This window comes from Leucopleurus acutus (assembly GCF_964270905.1).
Source record: "Leucopleurus acutus genome assembly, chromosome: 1".
NCBI classification, from domain to species: Eukaryota; Metazoa; Chordata; class Mammalia; order Artiodactyla; family Delphinidae; genus Leucopleurus; species Leucopleurus acutus.
The window spans coordinates 25,160,372-25,167,417 of record NC_139142.1 but is presented as its reverse complement, the minus strand read 5'-3'; positions in this window follow the sequence as shown (position 1 = coordinate 25,167,417).

Below are 7,046 nucleotides of genomic sequence, written 5' to 3'. Positions count from 1 at the left end.
TTTTGGGGGGTCAGATGTATCTCTCAAACCAAAAACCATCACCTATTCAGAGGATGTTTTCCAGGAGGGGTTTCTCCCCAAAGGCTGACTGAATGGTGAAAGTCAGGTCCTTCTTCATTTCCACATCAGTTGTTAGATCTGTGAAGAACGATCCGCAGACACCTGATCTTGGGACGCCAGGGACCGCAAGGAGATCTGATCTGCCATCTTCCCGCAGTGGGCGTGGCCACAGCGGATGAAGAACAGACGTTGGAGTGGCCTGATGCTGGTAATTAGATGTGGAGGATCTTCCAACTCTATGGAAGTAGTAAGTCCTGGCAAATAGTTTAGAAGGATGAAAGCAGGAAGGGGGTGCTGCCAGGAAATATTTGAGAACAAAGTAAAATACATACGATTTTATTCCAAAGCAATTTTATATAACCATTAAGGAAAGTAGTAAACTTACTGGACAAGCAGGTGGTGGACAGTACCTGGACACATATTCATAAGATAAGTACTCACTCTACTGGCTCCTCCTAACTTTTAAAGATAACCTATTTAGCTCTTGATTCCAAGGTCGTAGGCAGGTGTCATCCCATCTGGGCGAATACCTGAACTAAGATGGCTGCTGAGTGTAGCCAGAACCTCATGGGCTAAGGAACATCAGGCTGGATGTCAAGGCTGCAATGTGTGGCCTGCACAAATTTATATGATCCTGAACTATGTCAGGGTCAATGATATGGCAGATATGAGTGCCTTTAAAAGTTAGCAATAATCTCCAATATGTTCTGTGTCAGCAGTGACACACTACCTTTGCCTCACCCAAACACAATGCATTAAAGGTCCCCAGCTATGTGTAGTCTGCCTGGGCTTTTTATTATTGCTTGTGGTGTAGTCTGGTGGGAAGAGTATACTCATTTAACTCACAATTAGTTCAGATCTCTTCCTCCTTTATACATCAGCCTCTAAAATATGTGGCAAAGGAAAGTAGGGAAAGATCTAACAGGCTCATCTTAGACCACAGATATCGCCGAAGAAAATATTTAAATGGCACCCCTCTCTGCTCAGATGTGAGTCCTTCCTGTTCTCTAATAGGCACCAACGATGTGCAGAGGCAACATTTTGAGAGATGTCAAAGATATCTTATGGTGTCATTTCTGTAAATGAAAGTAGGCTGGATTAATATCATCTAGACTACGTTAAATGATTACTGTGGTGTCCAAACTACTAATTCCAAATTTGAATAGAGTAAGTCAGTAAACTGGAAAATGAACATCACTGGGGACCAAATACTAACAAAACTCAGTAATATTCTATTAAGTAATCATTACTGTAAACCCAGTTTTTCTGCCCTTGGGCCAAACCCAGATCCCAGTTCATACTCAGCCATAAATTTACATGCAGATGAAAGATCTATCATTAATCTCATTCTCCATTTTTCTTAATTTTTCTAATAATAGATTATAAAATAACTGGTATACATTTAAAGAATACTTTTCTTAAGATGCAGACGAGAGATGAATAAAAAAATTTTAACTCTAAGTCATGTTCATTAAGATATAACTCAAGGGCTTCCCTGGTGGCGCAGTGGTTGAGAGTCCGCCTGCCGATGCAGGGGACACGGGTTCGTGCCCCGGTCCAAGAAGATCCCACATGCCGCGGAGCGGCTGCGTCCGTGAGCCATGGCCGCTGAGCCTGCGCGTCCGGAGCCTGTTGCTCTGCAACGGGAGAGGCCACAACAGTGAGAGTCCCGCTTACCGCAAAAAAAAAAAAAAAAAAAAAAAAAAAGATATAACTCAAATGTTTCAGGTGCATAGTGAAAAAGTTTATTTATGACAGATTTCAAAATTCGGAAGAGAAGACAAAGAATGCACCAAAGCATCACGAAACTGTTACATAATATAAAACACAAGAACTGAGCTATTTCAGGAACCATAACTCAGTATCATCTATGTATCTCAGCAACACATTCAGTGCCACAGGGTGGTAAAAATATGGTGTTTTAAAGGAAAAACCACTCAGCAGGACATAACAAATAACAATTTCGGTAAGAGCTCTTAGAAATCATAGGAGATGCTGACAGCATTCCTCATGATAGGGTACATGTAAAACAAGTTGACCTCAATAAACGATCGCTTGGGATACTTTGATTTTAAAGAAAAGACTGTGACACTGTTTCCCTTCCAGACCCCTTTTTGTAACGTCAGCATCAGTGCACGATACAGAACGATAAGGAAAGAATGCCATTGTGGTTGCCAGTTGCTTAAATATTTACCAAGAAAGCGTGATCATCTTTCAATCAACTGATAGATCTCAGTGCATGGCACCAAAGCAGGCCTTTCAGAAACATAAGCTAAATGGCATAAAGTAGTTTAGGAAAATCCTTACCCAAAGTCTGGCTTCCTTATAATCCATCACTTTAATTACAAAGCAGCTTTCTTCTGGGGTTTCAAAACACTTCCCATTATTAAGGGAAATGGGTGCACCAGATTCAGGGGTTACTGGATTGCTTTCTCCAGACTCTACTTGCTCTTGAACATGGCTAAATGGAAATAATTCAACTTGATTAAATAAAAACAAATCCATTTATGGGACAATAATCTCAGAAAGGGCTGCTAGTGTTTTTAAATACAGATTTTCTTAGTAAAATGTACTGCTTAGGACATGAGAGAAGGAATTAGGATAATGTTTTCCAGATGATTCTTGCCTGAACCTGAAAACCAACAATAACAGTCACTTACAGGTAACATTACAGATGAGGCATTTCAAACCTGAGTGAGAGAGAGTTCAGGAAGAGAGCTCCTTTACATGACGGTGAGTTAAGGGCTCTTCTGTAATCCCATATACTATAATATTTCAAACCAAAACTTAACAATTGTTCATGACCCTATATCAGAACATTTAGAAAATACATTTTGTCCCCTGGAAATCATTTCACATATATTATTTTATCCCTAGATAGGTCAAAACTATCTGCTTAAAATGACAGAAAACTGTGGAATTTAATTTTGAAAAAGCCTCTATCTCTAGACTTCTGGGGCACCTTTTCCTTATCTCTTAAGAGTGAAGAACAGCCATGAAATGGACTCTGGTCCACATGCCTGGGGGACTAAAAGAGATCAGATCATGAGTTCAAACCAGTGACTGGGACTACAAATAATTTCAAAGCCAGAGTCTTGTGCCTTTGGACTTAGTTTTTGAGGGACTGACTGTAAATGAACCCCACTGTCAAGGCTTTAGGCAATTACTTGGGTTTTCCCAGGTTGGTGATAAGACTTTTAAATAGGAGGAGTTTTGTTTGGCCTTCTTGGTTCCAGCAGGGACATGCAACACCCCAGAGGGAGCAGTGATTTCTGAAATCTGGCCACGCAATACTTAGCAAAGTTTCTCTCACCCTTTGGGTCCCAAATCCTACCCTAACCTCACTACCTAAATAACTGGGTAGATGTCAAAGGAATGCCCACAGCTGCTGGACTGGTTGGACAGAGCAAAGGGGCAACACTGACCATAACCAGGTACCAAGAGAGCCAGAGCAGCTCTTGCCGGGGTGTCTCCACCCATTCCCAGAAAAGAGACCACCAGGAACCAACTCCCAGAAGGTTCTCCTTTGCAGAAAGCCAGAGTCACTGCCCACAGAAGACTGGTTCCTTCAGTGGGTTCTGAAGCCAGACTCTGAGAACCTGCAGAGCTCATGCTCACTCTGAGATTCCACTCACAGCAGGTGACAGAATCTACTTCCCGTAGATGGAGGCCTTGCTCTGTTTCTTAGCCAACTCAATTAATTTGTCGTCCTCATCAGCATAGCATTATCACATCCTCTGCACTCACCTGGTAAAGTTAATAAGAGTTCCAACCACACAGTCATACACGAGTTACCCAGCTACCCCAATGTGGGACTATAAGTCATAATCCCTCCTCAGCCCTACTTCCAACCTAGGTTGATCGCCTTTATCTACTCAACTCATGTTATTATTTAATTCTGATTAACCGGTAAACTGAGGCCTTGGATACCATGCTGCCAGTGCTAAACAATACTATAAATAAGAGAAGTGGAGGGGGGCCTCGTCCCTCTCTTTACCTCTCAGCTGTGTGGAAATGAAGGCCTAGGGACAGGATCCCATGTGCATGAAAATTGGGACCCTGGCCATAGGAATATTCATCATCTACTGGATTGCTGGAAAGCACCCAACTTGTGACTGGCTTTAGACACCTGTTCCCTATTTACTCCCCAAAGAATCATGCATCATGGCTCCGTGGGCACAATCAAATACGCTGAATACAATGACTTGCTCTCTAAAGAGCATAAATCCCTTAACAGCTGCCCCTCACAACAACAAAAAATGAAATCACCTTCCTTCAGACAGAAACTCACTTTCCCTTTTCAACCACTGAGATTCTACATGGATGGTGCTCTTTCCTTTTCTAGCAAATTCAGGTTTCTAAAAGGTCTACACTTTTGGCCAGGTGGAGAGACTAGTTAAAGTGGTTGATTTGGACCTTTTAGACCCGGGAGAAATTCTAAACCGAAGCTCTAAAAGGAAGGACAAACTGTGTCTGTTTGGTTGGTCCCATTGCCTGCTGTGTGTATGACTGTCCCACACAGATTAAAGAAGATGGCGATTCCTACACCTCACAGGGAAGTCAGCCTACAGAGGGCAGAGCTTGTTCACAAACACACTCTTGTGGCTCTTCTGGGATGTTGGTCAAAATTAACCTGTTTCATCCCTTTTTAGCCATAGTCAAAACCAACTGAGGCTCCAGTGACACAGCTGGAACTCCTCCTAGCCAATTTCTAAACTCACCATCTTTTTTCATGGCACTGGACTCACAAGTCTCAGAGAATATAGAGATGAAATCAATCTTCAGGTCAGGATTACACTTAGCAGAGGAGACCTACTGAAAAATATTTCTAAAGTCGATCCTGTTGGAAAAGACAGGTAGGTTTGGGATTTCTCCAACAAGCACAGTGAGAACCAGTGAGGCTTCTGGCCTAAAGAACAATTCCAACGGATGAAATGCAAACTAAAGAACTACACAAAATCAGGATATGCGCAGAATTCTGGGATACATTTGATAGCTTTTCTCTCTTCCTCTCATTGTTTTCATTCCTTACTATCAATATAAAAAGTCAGTTCACAAGCTGCATGAACTGTTTCACTCTTGCCCCTTCCTCTAAAACAATAGCCTTTTGTGTAAATGTTAGGGTCACTCAGCTCTGTACCTTAGAACCTTATACTTTGGGGTTAAAAGGCAACCTTTTGCAGAAAAGCAGTCTTAAAATAAATACAAAAAAACAGACTTTAGCGTTTGGGCTTCACCTAATTCTTTCAAAGAGGGACTGGATAGGGCTCATCAAAAACATGCAAACATGTATTTTCTCTAAATGATGTTTTACAACAATATCTAAACCCAGCGATCAAGATAAGACAGTAAGCTTTCAGGTTTAACTCTTCCATATACATATTATAAGGGATAATATATACTTTTTAAAAGTCTAAGGTTTTCTTTCCTAAATAACAGATAAAAATATTTTTAAAGTGCATGAATCAATTAAGAAAAAAATAACTAAGAATGGCCTAAGTTCAAATTGCTACCTACTTCCCTTTTAAAGCTACATATTATCTGAGGATTGAGTTTTAATTTCAGAGTCCTGAGGATGTGTTGGAAAGCAACAGAGACTAGAATAAAGTCCTTCCAGAGCAGTTTCACAATTACCTTCACTCTGACATGCCAGGTAGAGAAGAAAACATTAGAAATTACAGCCTGAGGGAGAGAGGAAATACAGCATGAGTTTTGAAAGATGGAGACCAAGAAACATTTTTATGAGGACCACCTCCCCAGGTAACTGGCACTGAATGAAATAATTTTGCTAATAAACCAGCTCTCTGACATAGGAGAGCTGATGTCTGTGCAGGGAACATACTCTATTGAATACCTGTCAAAAGGAACAGAATGGCAGAATCATCTTTGTTTAAAAATTAGCAGTTTATAATTTTAACATCTATGTGCTGGATATACATAAGGGTGCTTACTATATACTTCTTTTAAAAGTTTTTTTAAACAGTCTTTTTTTAAAAAAAATTTATTTTATTTATTTTTGGCTGTGTTGTGTCTTCATTGTTGTGCGCGGGCTTTCTCTAGTTGCAGAGAGTGGGGGCTACTCTTTGTTGCGGTGCGTGGGCTTCTCATTGCGGTGGCTTCTCTTGCTGCGGAGCATGGTCTCTAGGCACGCAGGCTTCAGTAGTTGTGGCTCGCAGGCTCTAGAGCGCAGGCTCAGTAGTTGTGGCGCACGGGCTTAGTTGCTCCACGGCATGTGGGATCTTCCCGGACCAGGGTTCGAACCCGTGTCTCCTGCATTGGCAGGCGGATTCTTTTTTTTTTTTTTTTTTTGCTGTACGCGGGACCCTCACTGTTGTGGCCTCTCCCGTTGCGGAGCACAGGCTCCGGACGCGCAGGCTCAGCGGCCATGGCTCACGGGCCCAGCTGCTCCGCGGCATGTGGGATCTTCTTGGACCGGGGCACGAACCCGTGTCCCCTGCATCAGCAGGCGGACTCTCAACCACTGCGCCACCAGGGAAGCCCAGCAGGCGGATTCTTAACCACTGCGCCACCAGGGAAGCCCTCTTTTAAATTTTGTTTGCTGAAAATTTTTCAAAATAAAATGTTGGGAAAAATTAATACTCTAAACTTTCTAAAAGCCCCATCTCTCAACAAAGTAGCAAAACTGAACAAACTGAAGAAACTTAAGAACTCAGCCACTCTGTGGAGAGACTTCCACGCTCTCTCCTACTGTGAAGTACCTTCTTTCCATTGTATGTCAATACTTATTTATCCTCTAAAGAAGACGGTGAAGGTGAAAGCAATGATTTTCATTTGATTGTTTGGTTCTGTAAACTCAGACAGGGAGAGACTAAGGAAGTGACTACCTCTTAGGGTCTGGTGGACTATGAAATTCTCAGTAATTACCTGTGTTTGTTAAGTAATATTTTGTCCCTAAAGTTCACTAATTTCAGATACTTAATATAGGATAGTGAATTAATTTACCTATTTTTTGTGAATGGATCAAA